The sequence below is a fragment of the Pagrus major genome, chromosome 2 (genome assembly GCF_040436345.1).
Source record: "Pagrus major chromosome 2, Pma_NU_1.0".
NCBI lineage: Eukaryota > Metazoa > Chordata > Actinopteri > Spariformes > Sparidae > Pagrus > Pagrus major.
In genome coordinates, this window is record NC_133216.1 from 34,193,706 (window position 1) to 34,213,812 (window position 20,107).

General features: G+C 40.2%; 1 protein-coding gene and 1 long non-coding RNA gene across 5 annotated transcripts in view; both read right to left on the reverse strand.

Moving 5' to 3' along the window:
* Nucleotides 1-5,876, reverse strand: part of LOC141009343 (kinase suppressor of Ras 1-like) — a 94,671-nt gene extending 88,795 nt beyond the window's left edge. For 2 of the 4 annotated variants that reach the window (XM_073481905.1, XM_073481895.1), the window contains exon 1: nt 5,606-5,876. The gene's annotated coding sequence lies outside the window, so the exon portion shown is untranslated. The remainder of the gene's footprint in view (nt 1-5,605) is intronic. The other 2 variants (XM_073481934.1, XM_073481916.1) reach the window with 1 other exon arrangement.
* Nucleotides 5,877-10,021: 4,145 nt separating this feature from the next.
* LOC141008938 (uncharacterized) lies at nt 10,022-14,532 on the reverse strand. The gene is made up of 2 exons (XR_012180108.1): nt 12,994-14,532; nt 10,022-10,936 (listed from the first exon to the last, which is right to left on the reverse strand). It is a non-coding gene; the product is annotated as an uncharacterized lncRNA (long non-coding RNA).
* Between the last annotated feature and the right edge of the window lie 5,575 nt (nt 14,533-20,107).

Sequence of the window (20,107 nt, forward strand, 5' to 3'; positions counted from 1 at the left end):
AGGCCAGGTGTGGCTAACGTGAGCTCCGCTAACAAAGAAGGACATGGAGCCACGCCGTCCAAGCAGCTGAAGTTGGATTTGTCCAAGTAATTCATATACTTTTGCAGTACTATTTTAAGTACTAAGTACTTCATATTGTTAAACTGTTTCTTTGTTTTTAAGAAAATACTTGAAGTACAGTAGCCTATGTCAGTACAGTAACTTGTGTGAAGGTTTGATTTATTTAATTTACACTACAGAGAATTAAAGCACTTCATATTTAAACTGTTTACTTTTATTTTTACAAAAATAATTGAACAGTACAGTATGAAGAGAGAGTTAAAAGCACTTCATATTGTTACACTGTGTATTTTTGTGATGAAGAAAATACTTTAAGTACAGTATGTCTACCAGTTGTGGTCTGTTGAGGTGCAATAAATATTAAAGGTTCTGGACATATTTAAACTTAAAAAAAAAAAGTAACGCAGTAGTTACTTTCCCTGGTAACCAGTTACTTTTATAGTGGAGTAATTAAGTTACTAACTCAGTTACTTTTTGGGAGAAGTAACTAGTAACTATAACTAATTACTTTTTAAAAGTAACGTGCCCAACACTGCTCAGGGCCCAGCTAACTGGGCTAATGTAAGCAACTACTAGCATTAGCCCACCGGCTAGCCTACAGCATCCAGGCACGGCCTGCTCCAAAAACTCAAAATAGTCGAGGAAACAGCACAACCCCCCATCGCCCCCGGTTTAAAACCCTTGTGCCCTCCTTGGGCATTTTTGTACATTTTTCATTAGTGATTTTACTCAAGCACCTCTTCAAAGACACATGAAACACATCCCTCAAAAGATGCCATTTTTTCACCCTTGAAATGATCAGTGTGTGCTTACAGATTCAAACACACTCTCTCACACACACACATGCACACACACACACACACACACACACACACACACACAAAAAAAAATCACTCTTGGGGCCCCCTGGTAGTCACATGCCTCCATAATATAACTGGCAAAAATACAAGAATTTCATGACTCGGCCTACAATGGGAAAATGGTTGAATCTGGTGGAATACAGTAAAAATGTCAAATATCACTACTTTCTTCAAAATGAAATGCTGACATTAGATAATGCATGGTTTTATACTGTAATGGCAGTGAGATTAAAAAATGTGTTTTAAATGGCAGTCAATGAGGCATTTTGGCCACAAAGGTGTCCAGAGGGAGTATCTGTCACTACATAAAAAATACTAATGCAATCAAATCAATTTTGCTGCTAATCTTTGACATATCCAAGACTCTAAACACCACCAAAGCCCCGTCTCCCTACTATTCATAAAATGGAAAATAATTCATTTTTTGTTTTTTTGTAACAAAAAATGAAATAATTCAAATAATTAAACTGGCATTTAAAGGGTTAAAATCCTGAAAATGATTGAATGTTTGGTAGTTTTGAATAAGTGGGAAGTTGATTAAGTGATTTATGAAAAAAAAAAGTAGAAAAAAATATTGATGTATGATGATTTTATAGCAGTTTTTCTGTGCGTGTACATTTCTGCCACGAAGGTGTCCAGAGGGTAGTAAATTTGAGGAGGGCACAAGGGTTAAAAAAACAGACTCCCCCACTACGGTTCACCCCCTCCCGTCCCTAATGTCGAGGGTTCTCCCAACGTCCAGCTGTCGACTCCCCCAGACAACAGAGTTCTGGACTTTGCTGTGGCCAGCAATGATGACATCATCAGGGGCGCTACCCCCTCCTCTGTGTCTGTCAAAGGTGTGTCCAATTGAACTAATAACTCTACCATCTATCTACTCAAAACTCTGTTCACAATGGAGGCTGTAAGGACAGGCAACCAGAACAACTCATCATTGGTGACTCCATAATGAGATCTGTTGAATTCCCTGGTGCTCTCACTTACTGTCTTCCTGGTGGTAGAGTCTCTGACATCATTGAACTCATTGAAACATTCATAATCCTCCATCCCTCAGCTCACACTTTTCTGGTCCATATAGGCTCTAATGATGTCATGCACAGACCACACGTTCCGGCCCTGCAAGATTAATCATAGAAACCTGACCATAATCAAACCATCGTATAAAGCTGAAAATTCCGTAAACTGCACTGAGTCACTGAAGGTTGGTCTCATTAATATCCGTTCCTTACCAACCAAAGCACTTTTAATAAATGATTAAGTCAGTGATCACGGTCTTGACATGCTAGGTCTCTGGGAAACCTGGCTCAGACCTAATGACATATGACACACAAAAAAACATGCCTTGGTTTACTGAGGAAACACTCACCTTCATAAGGACATGTAGAAATCTTGAGCATAAGTGGCGTTCTACTAAACTTAAAGTGTTCCGTCTCGCATGGAACGACCGCCTGCTGAAATATACACATACTCTCATCCGCAAAAACCTCCTACTACTCTGGGCTTATCAATTTAAATAAAAACAACTCGAAATTCCTGTTTGTCACAGTAGCAGAACTCACCTAGAAACAACCAACTCCTCTTAGTGCTGTGTTTTCTGCTGATGATTTTATTGAATTTTCTACCCATAAGAATGACATGAATAGAGATCAAATTAATGGTTTGCTCTATAAGCAATGTCTGGTCTTCACTCCCTTTGCAAGTCCCCTCCTCAGCTCCTCAGTTTAAACTCTCTGAGTTTGAAACGGTCTCACTCAGTACCTTCACCAAATTGGTTCTTGCTGCCAAACCTCTCTGCACCACTTCTCAAAGGACTTCTTCCAATTCTAGGTCCCTCACTACTCAACATCATCAACACGTCACTCTCCACTGCCATAGTGCCCTCAGCCTTTAAATTCGCTGTTATTAAACCTCTACCAAAAAACCAAACCTTGACCCAGAAATCCTCAAAAATTACAGACCCATCTCTAACCTTCCTTTCCTTTCCAAAATCCTTGAGAGAACCGTCACATCCCAACTTACCAATTATCTATCTTGTAATAACCTCCATGAACCCTTCCAATCCAGCTTTAGATCATTCCACTCTACAGAAACGGCACTTACTAAAGTGACCAATGATCTTCTGCTTTCCACTGACTCAAACCAAACCACTTTGTTTTTACTTCTCGACCCAAGTGCAGCTTTTGACACCACTGATCACAATATCCTCCTATATGGGCTCGAGAACCTAATTGGTGTTAGAGGCCTATCTCTGTCTTGGTTCAATTCATATTTGACTGATAGGACACACTGTGTAGTCCACGACAATATGACAATATATTTCGGACTATTCAAAAGTGCAATATGTGCATATGTGTAACCTAATAGGTGTTCCACAGGGGTCTGTCCTGGGTCCACTGCTATTTTCTATTTATATGCTGCCCACCAGTGCTATCATTCAAGTTTAATATTAATTTCCACTGTTATACGGATGACACATAACTATATGTACCAATTTTGCCAAATGACCAGTCTCAAATATCAAATCTGGAAGAGTGTCTACGCGCTATTAAGGACTGGATGTCATCAAACTTCCTGCTCCTCAACACAGATAAAACTGAACTGCTAATAGTTGGTTCTCCTAGCAAGGGTCGTCTGTTTAAGGACACATCCCTTATATTTTGAAAACTTTGTCATTTCCCATAGACCCTCCATCAAAAACCTTAGTGTCACTTTTGAGTCCTCCCTTGCATTCGACTTGCATATTGAAGATATTACTAAACTGTCTTCTTTCATCTACGCAATATTTCAAAAATTGGCTTCTGATCCAGGTTAGATCTGAATTCAAAGTGCTACTGCTAACATACAAAATATTGCATGGACAGCACCATCTTATTTATCTGACCTCATCACACCTTATGTGCCAGCATGTGCTCTTCAATCCCATGCTGGCCTTCTAAAAACTCCTTGGGCTACTAAGAAATCTGCAGGCTTTTCTTCCCGTGCCCCCCATTTAGGGAACAAACTCCCAGCCTTTGTTAGGGAGGCCAGCTCTGTTGAGATTTTTAAATCCAGGTTAAAAACCCATCTCTATTCTCTTGCTTATGACCAACCATACATTTTCTTCACTTGTTTTTAAGCATTCTGTGTGCACTCTTTTTTACGACCGATTATCAATGTCATTACTGTATTTTGGACTTTTATTGTCTTGCAATTGTTTGCCCACTTCAGACAACTAATGTGGGTTAGTGAAGCCCATTGAGGCATCTAATATGATTTTGGGATATACAAATAAACTTGACTTGACTCAGTCGCACCATGTATACAGGAGGTGTAGTCAAAGCAGCATGTTAGCAGAGCAGCAGTAGCAGCTTCAGTGCTCCATCTGTGTCAAAAAACACACTTCAGGTTGAGCTTACATGCATATAGTGCGAGTGAAAAGCAAGCTGCTATGCAGCCTGTGTATAGACATCTGGATTGTAAAATAGAAGTCCATCTGTTCTGTCAGATACACGAGATGTAAGACTGAAATAGACACACCATCACAGTTTGATATCATGTATGCCAAAAACACACTGCCTTGTTGAAGTAAGATGCTGTAGCCAAATCAGTTAATAGAACCAATCACAATATTTGTTTACAATAACTTCCAGGTAGAACCCCTTCATTACGTACCACTAACATACAATTTTCATGATGTTATTTCAAAGTGTATATATCTACTTTATCTAAAATGATGAATGTTTGATGCTTTCATATCTCATTAATAAAAACACTCACCGGTGTCAGGTTGAAGACCTCATTTACCTGTTTACCGATTATCGGTCTGGCCTATTGATATTAACAGATAATATTTCTAAGATTATTATATCAGTGTTTTTTGGCTTTGATTGTCGATAAAATGAAATAAAAAAAATGTAAGTGCAGTACTTTGGCTCTGATGCAACATCCTTTTTTCTGTTTGTGGTCACCACTCTTGTGGTCTCAGTTTTCACAACACTATCTGATGTCACGAGTAACAGCAGATAAATAATCTCAATTTGCTTGCTATAGTTATCAAGTAAGTGAAGTGGAGTGACAGTTTTAAGTACAGGTCTGTTTCACGGAGGATATTTTGTTCTATCATTGTAGAAAAAAAATCACATGAGGTAGGTGACCAATAACAGTACCAATGGCTCCATTTAATGCAGGTGTCCCACTGAGCTGTGTCAGTGTGGCAGCGAGCCAGCATGATCATTACCACCACCCTGAAATGGAATTCAGCCATCATTCATTTGAATTGTTACACCTGTGCTTTTCCTGCTGTGATAAAATGTTTTTTAAAGTAAAGTCCTACAGATTTTAGGAAATGTCCTTGCTGGGTAGCAATAGCCTACAGGTAGTAATCTCAACTACATTTAACTAAATTCAAAACTTCTGTGACCTCTTTTTAGGCGTAACATTGTAAGAGTTACCATCTAGCAACATGAGTCGCCATTTTTGGTAACAGCAACCAAAACACCACAATATCAAATTGAGACTATGGACAATGAACGTTGATAATGGCAATGTAGGCCAAGTGAACATTCCTGATCAGATCACAGAATGTGATGGGTACAGAAAATGGCGCAGCACCTGTCTCAAAAAGTCCCTGTAACAAGCAAGAAGCTGGCAGACTTTCCAACGTGATACAAGTCATTGAGGGTCGAGCACCACGAGCAGCATAGTACCTCTAGAGTGCGGATCTCCTGCTCGATGAGCTCGCTGGGTACAGCGTTCCTGGTCCTGAGAGCCTGCGGGGTGCAGATGGATTTGTCTTCAGCTTCTGGATGAGTTCACACTGATGCAGAGGCTCTTCAGCTTCTCATGGCTCTGTTTCGCTGTGGACCATTCTGTCCGATTCTCTGTCCATTCATCCACATTGGTTGTGATTGTGTCACAAACAGCGACCCGAAGACGTGTCGCTCACTGGTGCTTCCTCTAAACAATACATAGTTTCAAAGAGGTTTCCGTGTTTGTGTTTCCATTAAGCTACCACAAGTCTCATTTACCAAGCTAACCGAAAAAAAACAGGGCAGCAGAAGTTCAAATCGCCTTCCTTCAAATGTCACCTTCAAATTAAAACAACACTTGAACACCAGGGTAGACTAAACACTGAGGATAGAATTTAATTGATTTATAGAGCACATTTAAAAACAACATATTAACCAACGTGCTTTACAGAGATATTTAAATACAATCAAATTAATATGGGGAAAATAATGAAGATCAACAAATAAATGGAAATATGGATTCATAGATAACATACAAAGAATAGGCGTTGAATGATAAAGACAGAGTGAGGATCTTAAAATGATTTTTAACATATTAGTATTTTTAACCTAATTAATCCTGCTTTTCATCATTATACAGGCTGGCCATATAGCTGTTAGCAGACTGTTTAATACTACAAAGATTTTACATTTAGCAGACACTTGTGTTCAAATCAACTTACAGTAATTCATACACTGATGGTGTCTTTTAGAAGAGCCACAAATGTATTGTTTAGTTTATGAGGTTATTTCTACAATTGTAGTGCTTTTTTATGCTTTTATTTTGACAAAAGTATATTTTGAGTTCCTTTTCTATTGTAGCTAACACAAGTAACCTTACACAGCTCTGGCAGTTTGACCTTATCAACCACCTGCTCAAACATCTGCTGCATGTGATGTCTCTCATAACTTCTGGTACCCTTAATGTTTGTCACAAGTATTACATTTCCAGCATATAAGTTTTGCCTAGAAAATAAGTGTTTGTAACTATCAAACTGTTTCATTAAAATGTGTCACTGACAGACACTTTGCATAATTTCTGTGATAAGTTAGAATACACTGCCATCTGCTGCAAAAGCTGTGTCAATGAAGTCTCAGTGTAGGTGAAATAGCACATGACCACACAGATAAAGGACTGTCCATCCAGTGTACCAGGGGTCAAACCCTCACAAAGTGTCAGTGGAAGAAGAAGAATCTTTATTTTATCACATACAATAATACAATGTACAACGTAGAAACTGAAGCATGAAACTTGTTCTCTGCATTGATTCCATGTGGGATCGGTGATCCAGGTATTTTCATACCCAGGAAGTCGAGCTTTTTGGCTTCAAAACACCACTGAGCAGCTTTCGTAGGAATGAACGGGGCTCCACCTCCAACACTGTGTCCAGTAATAAAACGTTCTTAAAAGACCGCATCCCAAATTCCTTCCTTATTTATGCGCCACCACCGGATGTTGAACACGTCATCACTTTGCGCAGCGGTATTTGACGTTCATTTTCTCAAAATCCAAGACACTGACCTCTACAAAGATATTATCAGTATGCTCTACGATTGCTGGAATGTGTAGATGTAGGTGTAGACTATAAATACATTTGCTAGGTTTTATGAAATTGACTCCTTAGGCCATGAATCACCCCTCAAAAAAGTTGGTCTTTCAATCTGCTTTCCAAGAAACTGAGATAGTTGCATTGATTTAATAAAAATGGAACACGGTGACCTGTTTACAGCTTAGAGTAGGAAACTTGTTTTTGGTTTACCTACAATGGCTTTTTTTGTGGTCTATATCTGTTAAGGGTTAGGGTTAAAAGGTCAATGAAGCAAGATCAATATTCAGATCAGTAATGGCTGGATTAATCTCTATGGATGAAAATTTGTTTTTTAGGCCCTTTTGACTGGATTGGTCAAACTGAATGTTGTGGATGGCCTTGATAGAAATGATAAAATCTATTTACTCAGATGTGTGATATGAGAGGGAACAAGAATATATCACTGCTCTCATCAAATAAAACATGAACTCTTTATACTCTTGACCAAATGAAAAATCATGCCAGTAACCTTTTTTTCATTACATGTTATTTTAAAGGAGTTACATAAATGTCAAGTGCAGAGGACACTATGCATCAACGGTATAAAAAGGGATTCAGGATAACTGTAAAAATCCTTTTATTCTCAGAAAACCAAATAGGGAGAAACAATATTTCTCAACTAAACAAGACATTAGAAATACTTTCAACCAGTTTTATAATTTTATTTTTCTTGTAATTCTTTCTTTGACTGAAAACACATCTGTCCACTCCAGTGGACGTTATGCAAAAAAAGGATATATTCTTCCTATTGCACATAAATTTATATAAAATCTGAAGACTATTTCAAACTACTGCTTAATAAAACAAAACGTGTTAGAAATACTAACTAAAAGTATTTTGAACACCTTATGTTGTTGGAATTTCTTTGTAATACCTGTCTTTTTCTGAGAAGAAGAGTATTTAACAGTTATTCCAGAGGTACTTGGTGCATCTTGTTCTCCCTCCGCCTTTTTTATATTTGTGATGGCATATGTCAAAATGACAGAGACATGCAAAGAGGGCTTAAAATGTTAAAAATGTCTTCCAAATATCTTTTTTTAGTATTAGTTTAGTATTGCACTTCCTTCAAGTATGGGGACCAAAGCAGCAGAGGCCAAGTCATCCTGACTTGTAATCCCTAGTATGCTCAGTCAAGCTCCAAAACCACTGGATCCTTCATTTCCCATAATTCAACCAGATCGCATCCTCATTACACCCTCACTGTCCGTTGAAAGCCCATATCTTTCAAACTCTGCATGTACAGTTTGATACAATCTTTATGCTATAAATCTGTAGTCTCCATGACCAAGCGAAGGTAATCCCAATGGCATCATTATGACATCATCAGTTCTTTTCTTTTCTCATTCTTAACATATATAGATAAACTTAGTTATGCAGATAAATGCATTGATAGAGATGAATATGTGTTAGCTGAATACGTCCAGCCAGAGCAGTTTACATATTTACTGAAGTTAACAGCATTTTCTCGTGATATGATTTATATTTGTATAAGTGATGTTATTAGTATATTACTGATAAACACCTGCTGACATATTTGTCCTGCAGTTGTTGTAGATATTTCTAACAGCACATATTTGATACTGTTGTTTGTGTGAGGAGAGCTGCTTCCTGGGGCTCAGCTTGCTCTGGATGGCTCCACCCAGACACACACACACAGTGAATTTCCTCTGCAGAAGAGCTTCAAGTTATGAAAGCAGTCAAATTACTTGTTTTGTACATCAGAGAAAAAAAATACTTACAGTTTGTACTGTCACATGTTTAAACTCTCATGATGTTGGGCTGTGCACTTTTAGATCCACAACATTCAACACAGTTTTTTAGTTTGTTTGAAATTCCAGCAGACACTTGTGTGTTTTATGACTTTGTGAGCCAGACTGTGTATATGTGAGCAAGTCACAGCAGCTGCAAGGGAGGAACCACAGCTTCTCCGGTATTCTCTGAGGTTCAAACATATTCTTCATGCAGCCTGACATGAGACACATTCCTCCACCACAGCAGTAAGTTTCACTCTGTTAACTCAGCTGATCCATGTGGGAATATTAAGAGTTTGCTATGTGTTGTTCATGGATACATTCTTGTTCTTGGATTATGGTGTGTATTAAAAAGAATAAAAGCGACTAGGCTGAACAAAATTGCTGGAAGAGAGAAGAATTGAATCCCGTAGTTGTTTTTTCTTCTCTGCAGACTGCTCCACCCTCCTGTCCTTGAGAGCCCATAACACAGCGATGACTCACGTCCTGTGTTTGTTGAAATCTTTCTTTCACTGAGATCCCCAAGCAGCCACATGATTATGATACAAAGATCAGAAATACATATTACAGATTCAATTAGGTTATTTCATTCACTACTTTGAACAAAGTTGAAAAACAGTAAATGTCATGCACCCAAAACCTCCTATTTGTTTTGTAGTGCTTTTACGCAACATTAATAGGGAATTTGGGTTAAATTTGGCTATCAATAATAATTAATGATTATCAGGGATAATTATTAATTATGTTATATAATAATATCCAATTTACATTAGTTCTCCTCGGGAGCACCACCCTTGAAGAAGGGAAAAGATAGCCAATTCACCAAATCAGTCTCATAAAAAAGGTACTAAACTGTCAGTTTGTAACTCTGATTAAACTTAATAACTACGACCAAAATTACCATAACAGCTAGTGATGGTCGCAGGATTTCAGAGTCCTTGACAGAGTAGAGGTTGGCAACATTCACTCTTGTACAATATTAAATAGACAGCATGTAGGTTCAAAAGTCTTTTATTCAACACAAAATTAAAACACACAATCTAACATGTACTATATACAGATGTGTGTGTGTGTGGGTGGAAGAACAAAGCAAAGTGATGGCCAGGGTTCAAAGTGCCATGCCGCACGGCATGGACAAAGGAAGACTACAAACAAAATGGCTGACAAATGGGGACTACAACATGGCCGACAAGGGTTGGACTCAGGTTCAAGATGGTGGATCACCACTTGTTTCATTGATAGGAGAGAACAAAGATACAATGGTGGTGCCATGTGCTCAGTGATATCACATGTAGGTGTGATATGGTATAGGCTGAAGGAGCGCGTATGTTATATGATGCCAGGTTAGAGAAGATGGTTAGCTGCATGCAAAGACCCTAAGTCTGTGTGACCATAATTCAACTAAAGTCAAATTAGCCATGTAGCAAAGCAAACTACCAATAACCTGACTACACAGAGACCACAATAACACCCGAACAGTGAACAAACACATAGATTGAACACATGTGCATTACAGCAGCCTGAGTTAAACAGTCCTGTGCTTAGCCATGCTATGCTATGCTGTGCGCTATCTAGACCCAATTCAACGTTACCAGTCTTTGAAGAAAAGGTGCTGGTGGTTCCTTAGCTGACAAGCCAAGCAAGAGAGCGTTGTAATCCCAGTGTTGAACAGTGCTGTCCTTGCTTTGCAATGTCTGATGAAAGAAGTTGGATGAAGGGAAACTGGTCGCTCCTTTCCTTTGCAGGGATAGCAGCTCAGTGCTAACTTGATTGTGTTCCTCGTATTGTGGAGTTAGCTGGCAAGCTTTGCATTGCAGCTACTGGTGCTAACTGAGCTGGAATACTAAAAGGACCTTGCATCGCTGCTGTGGGAAGAAGTTCTTTGGGCCTGCTGGAACTGCAGCTGGCAGCTATATATATAATAAAAACAGGATAAAAATAATCAAACAGGAAATGAACAAACCAAAAAAACAGAGACCAGGGCACAGACAGGGCCCCCATTATATGTTACAGCTACTTCTTGTGGTTGCTTTGCACTTCTTTTGGCAAAATTTTAAGTAATACATGTAAAAATACAAAAAATGATAAAGATAAATAATATCTAATTACACCGTCAATATTAAAAGTCCAACTGAAAGTAAGTAGCATTTTTTGTCTGCTACAGCATACATATCTGCTCTGCAAAGCATATTTGTCCTCTCTGCTTTAAGAAACCAAAAGAGAGAAATGTTATTTGATGCTTTGGTTAGATGATGGCAACCCCTAGTTTTGCAGTAATTCGACAGACTACTGATGGTTCTCTGTCCACGTAGATGAGGAACTTGTTTCCATACAGCCAATCAAGTCTCCTTCTTATGCAGATTACAAACATGCACACACATTCTAAATGAACCATCAACATTGACTAGGGAAAGGTGCACTGCTGCCATCAGTTTACAGGCTAGTTATCCAATTTGCAGCTCATCTGCAGTACATTCACTAGCCTGTAAACTTACTGGCAAATGTCACTTTGGTCAGTTGAGATGCTGGTGTGGCTGTTCAATACCACTAAGAAACACTCTCTGCAAATACATGTAGGCTACAGCACATATTTCTTTTATTTGTCTCTCTTTATCCTGTCCCCTGCTGGGCATCAGCCTGCCAGCAGCCTAGATGACACAAACACAACTCCAAGTGAACAAAGTGGCAGAATTTCATTATATTTTAAAAGTCCATGATTTGATTTCTTTCAGTGCCTTTAAAACCATTTTCAAAGACCTGGAGACTGAATAGTTGGGTGTGTGTGTTTAAAATTATATGTTTAGGTGCATGGTTTGTACTGCACTTTGTTCTTTGGGATTTAACATATTGTGATAATCTCTTTGTTTTGTGTGTGTGTGTGTGTGTGTGTGTGTGTGTGTGTGTGTGTGTGTGTGTGTGTGTGTGTGTGTGTGTGTGTGTGTGTGTGTGTGTTTGCTGCTTTTCTTGGCCAGGACTCCCTTGAAAAATTGATTTGTAGTCTCAACGGGACCTATCCTGATTAAATAAAGGTTAAAAGCGGCTTGTAAAGCTAGCCTTTAAAAACTAGAAATGAGGTTTAGCAGATGGAGTACTAAATGCACAGTAGTCCACAGATGGAAAGTTACCTCTTGTTATGCTTGGACAAAGGCTGTGCTCTTTGATCTCATTTGCTGTGTTTGTCACTTTGTTTTGCGTTGTCCTCCTCCTTAATGTGTAACTGCAGGTATTAACAGTCCAGGTCAATAATAAACCTGATCACAGCTCATGTGCACACTGAGCACAGAGCTCCCTGTGTGTTTTAGCTGCTGGTAGATTTCCATTCAGCTGATAGGAGGATCCCTGAAGGCTACAACGTGATTCCTAAGTACTGCTGTCACGGGTGCCACAGTTAGTTCATGCTTTACAATGTTTGTCTAGATACATATTATTGTCATTGTACACATTTATGACATGTAAGTTGACAAAGCAATGTTAATTTCAATATTTAAAACATTTCAAGTGCATATTGAAATGTACAGTTTCTATTTTCTTCCTTAACATAAAATTAATTTATCAACACATGAATTCATTATATAAAAAATAAATATCTCACTACATTAATAGGGGGTTTTAGGAAAGAAATTAGGATGATCTGGAGAGACTTATTGTACAGACTCACTCCCTGTAATATAATACTGATAACACGGAAAATATCAAAAACCTACTGTGGTGGGTGGTTAGGAGGACAACCAGCAAGCTGGTATAATTAAGGAGGAGCTGGCAACACCACCCTGGGAATTTCACCCAAGAAATGATGTTTACCTCAAAAGGCATACAGGTTTGGTATGCTAAGAGGCAAGAGATGTAGTTCCACCCAACAATAATTCTTTATTTAACAATATCAAAATACTAATAAAAGGGCCAGTAGACACACAATGTAAACATTTATTAGGGAAGGGCAAAGAAAATGTCTGAAGCTGAGGCTTACCAGTGGAGAGGCGGGCCATCAGGAATGAGGTATACAGAAGAAGAGTCACCCCAATCACACGTGCACACACATCCACACACACACACTGAAGGATCACACCAGGGGTGGACAACTAAGCACAGCACACAGGAAGGAGACACCACCACCGGAAGACACCAACCCCCTCCACCTTAGTCTCTCAGCTTCTAGAACAGAAAGAGGATGAGATACAGTTAGTGGGGCTCCACTCATGCAAATAAACAAAACACTATACTGCAGTGACTAAATGCTGAAACACTAAACACTGGTTATCAGCAACAACAGAAAAATGGGCCTCCTGCCTGTGGTGGATGACTGACCACTCAAACTATAATTTAACAACAAAATAACAAAAGAAATAAGATAAAGAAATTAAACAGAATAAACTATACAAAACAAAATTACTGGTGTGGAATTTGCAGCCAGGTATTTGTAACTTGCGAAAAATCAACAAAGTAAATCACACAAAATATGCGTGCTTTAGGCATCAGAGGGAGAGCCGAGAGGACAACTAGCCGCCTTTATAGAATGCTCACATGCATGATTGGCTACTGATCGCAGAGTAATTGAGAGAGCAATACGGGCCCACTTAAACCAGAGCAGAATTCAATGCAGCTCTGTTCTGCTACATTACTGTTGAAAGCCACATGGAGTAAATTCAACATTTTAAGAATATAAGTAACATTATGAATATTTTACAGTGATACAGTATTATAATGTGGTAGGCCTTTTTTAAGTAGCACAGTATTTGAAGCTCACTATAAACAATGTCTTCATGTTCAAGTCCAAAAAGAGATATAAGAATATTATAGTAATATTACACAAATGACAAACTGTGAAGAAGTTAGCATACTTTTGTCAATTCCTATCACTGTGTGTATAAACAATATTTCTGATGGTATTATTAAGTGACTGAGGAAGAGGCCCACAAAGAGAGCTCTACTCCTCGTCTGGACCAAAAGTGATGAGCCAACCGACCCGATATGCCATTCCTGGAGCCACACAACTGGCATGGCTAATAATTTAATATTCTTATTCTGAATTTGATGCCAGCCACATGTTTCAAACATGTTGGAAAAGGGGCAAAAAGTTGGAATGCTCCAAAAACATCTGTTTGGAACAAAGCACAGGTAAACAGGTTCATTGGTAATAGATGATGGTATTATGATTGGGTATGAAAGGGGCATCCTCAAAAGGCTCAGCTGTTCACAAACAAGGATGGAGTGAAGTTCACCACTTTGTCAAACACGTTTATATAAAGGATATCACTACATCCGCTCTGGAAGACTTGTAAACACAGTTTGTTTGCAAATAATTGCATTATGTTTTTATTTGGATTTTACATAGCGCCTACTTTTGGAATTGAGGAATAAATACAAACTTATTATCACAAAAATGTCCTAACCTGGACCAGGATGTAATTAAATTATTTAACTGTGATCTGAAGGTAACGTCTTAGTTCAGCTTCTTGAGTAATTAGTAATCTGCTCTTGGTCTCTACATTATGAAGTATACCATGACAATCCCATCTCACCTACTCTATCCGTTCTCTGCAGCGATATTTCAGGTAAGGTGTGACATAAGCCTTTGTTGGTCACAATCACATGTATGAGACCATGCCTGGTCCAAATAGATGTTGAGTGAACCCCCTCTTGATCCCTTATCCACTGCTCCGCCATTAAGCCAGTGCCCAAATCCTCTTCCCATGCAGATTTCAGAAAATCTAGAGATGTATCTAATTGTTTAGACCTATGGTTATAGATGTACGAAATTATCCCTCTAGATGAAGGATCAACAGAGAACAAGTCCATCTGCGTGCTTCAAGATTTATTCGGAAAGGCTGTTGTATTTGATCGAATATAATTCCGAATTTGTAAATATCAAAAGAAATGATTTTGAGGCAAATTGAATTTCCTATGCAATAATTCACAAGAGGGAAACATACCGTTAATATAGAGATCCTTCATTTTCATTTTTTTGAGATTTTGAGAGATTGTGTGACGATGGGGTTACTCTTAGCAAATTCACATGGTAATGGGAGTGAAGAGAACAATAGCACCCCAAGAGAGGAAGGTAGACAAGAGGTACACTCAATTTGCAACCAGGCAATTTGATCATTCGGCTCAGGGGCCTGGCCCCAAACAAACAGAGCGCGAACATTACAGGCCCAGTAATAGTATTGAAAATTAGGCAGTCCCATGCCTCCAACATGTTTTGGCCTCTGTAAAAAGTCCTTTTTAATTCTAGGGGGTTTCTTATTCCATATAAAACTGTTGATTTCTCTATCCAGTTGCCTAAAAAATGTCTTACTAACAGTGTTGCCACAGTTACCTTGAAAAAGTAATCTGATTACTCATTACTGATTACTCCTTTAAAAAGTAACTTAGTTACTTTACTGATTACTTGTTTTTAAAAGTAACTAAGTTAGATTACAAGTTACTTTCGAGTCAACCGCGTTTAAGGGCAGCATTTCCTCTACAACATACCGCCCGACCAACTTCTTCAACTCTCCCCCACTTACTTGTTTGCACCGAAGTCCAGCTTTTGTTGTTTGGGAGGTGGGGGACCTCCTGCAGAAGTCGAGGCCGTGGCTTTGCTCACAGCTCTCTGCTTAACACCACCTGGTGGGACTTGCTCTGTAAACTTAACTGTGCTGTGCTGCGACTCCAAATGTTTCTTCAAATTTGACGTCGTGTTTTTGAAGCTTGATAGTACTTTGTCGCCAGCACAGTGTGTACAACGAACCTTAATATTCTCATCTTTAGCTGACACAAACTCAAAATAATGACTGTATTTCCAGCTCTATAACGCGCATCTCTCACCTCCCTCCATTGTTGATGTGTTTGTGTTGCTGCGTGGTGTTACACGTGAGTTGTCCTCATGCTGAAAACGTGACTTGTCGCATACGTGACATCACTCCCCGAGACGCAAGAAGAAAGCAAAAATATATATTTTTACTAAGGAAAATGACAAAAATAATAGTAACGCACGGTGACTTGAATAAGTAACTTTAATCTGATTACTGGTTTGGAAATATTAACGCGTTAGATTACTCGTTACTGAAAAAAGTGGTCAGATTAGAGTAAGGTGTTACTAAGTAACGCGTTACCGGCATCACTGCTTACTAATAACAATGGGGATACACTGAAAAAGAATTAAGAACTTGGATAGAAAGTTCATTTTTATTATATTTACTCTCCCTGCCAGGGATAGATGGAGATGGGACCAGCGACCAAAATCATTAATGGTTTTCTCTAATAAAGGTTTGAAGTTCAACTTGAATAAGTCGTGGATGGACCTGGTCACAACCACTCCAAGATATTTAAAGGACTTTTCAACCATCTTAAATGGGAATTGAGAGTATGATAGATCCTGGGCAACTTTGTTAATCGGAAGCAGCTCACTTTTCGATAAGTTGAGTTTGTACCACGAGACCCTACCGAACCTCCTCAGGACAGTCATAATACTCGGAATTGATTCTATTGGATTCCTTACGTACAAAAGCAGATCATCCGCATATAAGGAAACCTTGTGTTCCCTCTCTCCCCTAAGTATCCCCTGATAGTTACCAAGTGAGCTTAGAGCAATAGCCAGGGGCTCGATGGAAAGTGCAAATAGTAGGGGGGAGAGGGGACAACCCTGTCTTGTGCCACGCTGCAAAGGAAAATAATTCGACCTAAAGGTATTAGTCTGAACAGAAGCCAATGGCGAGACATAAAGGAGGCGGACCCCAGAGATAAATTTTCCACCAAACCCAAACCTCTCCAAGGCAGAAAAAAGGTAATCCCACTCAACCTGGTCAAATGCTTTTTCAGCATCTAATGAATAAGGGCCTCTGGGCATCTAGGATTTGGACTAGGTGTGTATATAATATTGAAAAGGTTTGAAAATAGAAGTCTATTCTTGATAAAACCAGTTTGATCTTGTGAAATAATTGTAGGGAGGATTCTTTCTAGATGTGTGGCCAATACTTTAGCTAATAACTTTGTGTCTACATCTAAAAGGCAGATGGGTCTATAGGAGCCTGGGTCGAGTGGATCCTTACCCTGCTTAAGTAAAAGGGAGATGCAGGCCTGGTGGAAAGTTGGTGGAAGTGTATTAGCATTAAATCATTCGTTAAAAACATTGAGAAGTAAGGGAGAGATCAAAGCTGAAAACGTTTTATAAAACTCTAAGCTAAAATCGTCTGGACCTGGAGCTTTAGAGCATTGCATAGACTTTATAGAGAAATTTAGTTCTTCAAGACACAGGGGTTTTTCAAGTTCGACTTTCTTCTTCAGATATCATTGGAATATTCAATTTGCTGAGAAAATCATCAATCAAAGTGGCATCACCCTGACTCTGAAGAATATAAATGGGAGTAGAATTGTTCAAATTCCCTATTGATATCCTGCTGATCGACAGTTGTCTGCCCGGAAACAGTTCGAATTTCAGTTATCATCCTTGAGGCTGTTGATTGCCTGATTTGTAAAGCCAAGAGCTTTCCTGCTTTTTCGCCATGTTCATAGGACCTATGAACACCTATGACAGGCTTTAGGGTGCATCAAATTTGAATGGGAAATTTTAATTTCAAAATATCAATTTGGCTGGCATTGCATTTTGTTCCAATTAACATAAAAATGACTTTTGCAAAGTTTTGAGGAAATCCATTGAGATTTAGGGGTGCCACCTAACACACAAACTTTTGTGAAATTTCGGAAAATGTGCAATTTTTAGTCTAATTGCCAAAAGGTTGACCTGAAAATTTTGAGTACAGTGAACTTTTATACAGTAACATGTTCTATAGGGTTATCAAAGTAAAATTAGTTTGTTTGCCCTTTGGGCAACTTGGGCATTTCTCAGAATTCAACTTTCAAGATTCTCCATTCATTTGTCCTATAGACAAAATGAATGGAGGTCAATGGGACATGTTCACGTGGCCTTTCCCTGAGTTTTGTGCAGCAGTGATAGATGTCGGACACACATAAAGTTTAATTGAATTTATTGTTAAACACAAGGGCAATACTAACACACTTAAAAGAACAAACCATCTCTAGTGGCTAACTCACTGGCAACTCACAGGGCCTAATGATAAGAGCTGACATTAACTATACTTCAAACTTAATTGCTCAGCCTGTGCCAGAATCCGCTCTTCTGAGCAACATCAACAGGGAGAGAGAGAGAGAGGAAATGGAACCTGAACTCTGAACCTAGCCAGTGCGTCTCCCCCCAGATATGTCTCCCCACCTGCCACCCAAGAGTAACCCTCTTATTCAGGGATTAGCTTGCGTTTGCAGCAGCGAAGGTTTGGCTGTTGGCTGCGGTCATGTTCAACTGCCTGCAGCACATTCTGCAGGTGCTGCTCCTTCCTGGCCACTGCAACAAAGTCGGATGTGAGCTTGACACCACGCTCGGCACAGTCATTGACCACGTTCATTGCGTGTACATTGACCTCACTTTTTTTGAACGCAGCATTGGTAGCCCATTCCTTCACATCGAGAGACAGAAATGCTGGATCAATGTGCAGCTGGTGCATCCCAAACCAGCAATCTGTATTGGCGAGGTCGGACAAGCTGGTGGTTGGCAAGAGGGTGGGGAACTTTGGCTTGCCAAAGCCAGTGCCAAAGCGCTGCTGGGGGACGTGCATGGGGAGATCAGCTGGCTTGTGCTCCAAGATCGCACTGGCAAGTGCACGCTTGTCATCAATGGGCACCTTGCTGCTGAAAAGAGCCAGGGGTAGCATCTCACCTGTCAGGTACCAGCGATGCCTCTCTAGTGCCTTGATTGCTGATGCTGCAATGCCTTCATCTACAGCCTTGTATGCCTGCAGGTGGTGGTAGAGCGTGAGGTCATTCCAGGCAGCATCTACAGCTTTCTCGCAGGTCAGCCACCACTTTGCATAGATGTGTGTGATGAAGTTTGAAAATGCTCGAATCTTCGGCACCTGCTGCCGTGTGGTGATTGTGCCCTGGGGAAGCAATGCAATGTGCTGCTCCATCAAGGCCAGCTTGAGAGTGTAGCGCAGCTTGGCCATCCATCGTGTCTTGTGGAGCGCTCCCGGTCGTTGGAAGGTCACAGCAGTCTGCTCTTCACCATCTGCATCCAGAAACACAAGACACAGCTGCACAAACTCACGGTAGTCACCTCGCTTGTAGTCAATCACTTCTTTTGCGCACGTGACAAGTTCAGCACGTAACTTGCCCAGGAATGGTTGCTCAGTGTTGCCAGGAATGTAGCGGGACCATTGGCTGCTGGATTCTTGTGGTAACAGGTTCCAGTTCTCCCTCAGACGTGTGAACAAGGTAACCTCTGGCGAGCGTGATGACTCCACCTTCAGGTCTGTGAAAACAGACAAACAGGCAATGCAGGCTGCCGTGAGATGGCCAGTGTTTGACGCGGTGGTGTCAAATGCCATGTTGACAACCTGGTCAGCGCAGCACCAGTCCTGCAGGAACTTGCATGTCAACCGGGCAATGATCGCTCCACATGCCTCATTGGTCTGCTTCTCATACGCCGGGACACCAAGCAGTTTCAGCCGCTCTGCATCTCCGACCACCACTGTAAGACGCTCCTCCAACTGGCGCACATTGCTGAGTATCGGTGTTAACTTGCTGTCCCAGTGTAGGGTGCACAATGGAGGTGGTGTCCACTGCTTGTGCTGTTCCTCACTGATTGTCTCCAGCACTTGGCGTCTTGCTCGGTCAGCTGTTGCGTAGGATGCAGAGAGATGTGTACAATCACCGCCTGACTCTGCGACCAGGCCACGCGTGAAGGCAGCCTGTTGCATTGGTGACATCTTCAACCTTGTAGCCAGTGACACGACACTTTGTCGGCTAAGGATGTCATGTGGAATGAAGACGTTTGTTCCAGTCTTCTTACGCTTGACACTTGTTCCAGTCTTCTTATACTTGAGGGATGGTTCATCCTCAGATGGTGGACAGACTGTGTGAGTATCCTCCTCTGGCTCCTCATCACTTTCCAACACCAAGCTGGACATTGCTGTCATCTCCTCCAGCTCCTTTTCACACCGGGACTGCCTGGCTGCTGCGGCCGCTTGACGCTCCTCTCGCCGTTTCACCTTGAGCTGCAGCTTTTTGTCCAATACACCAAATGTGGC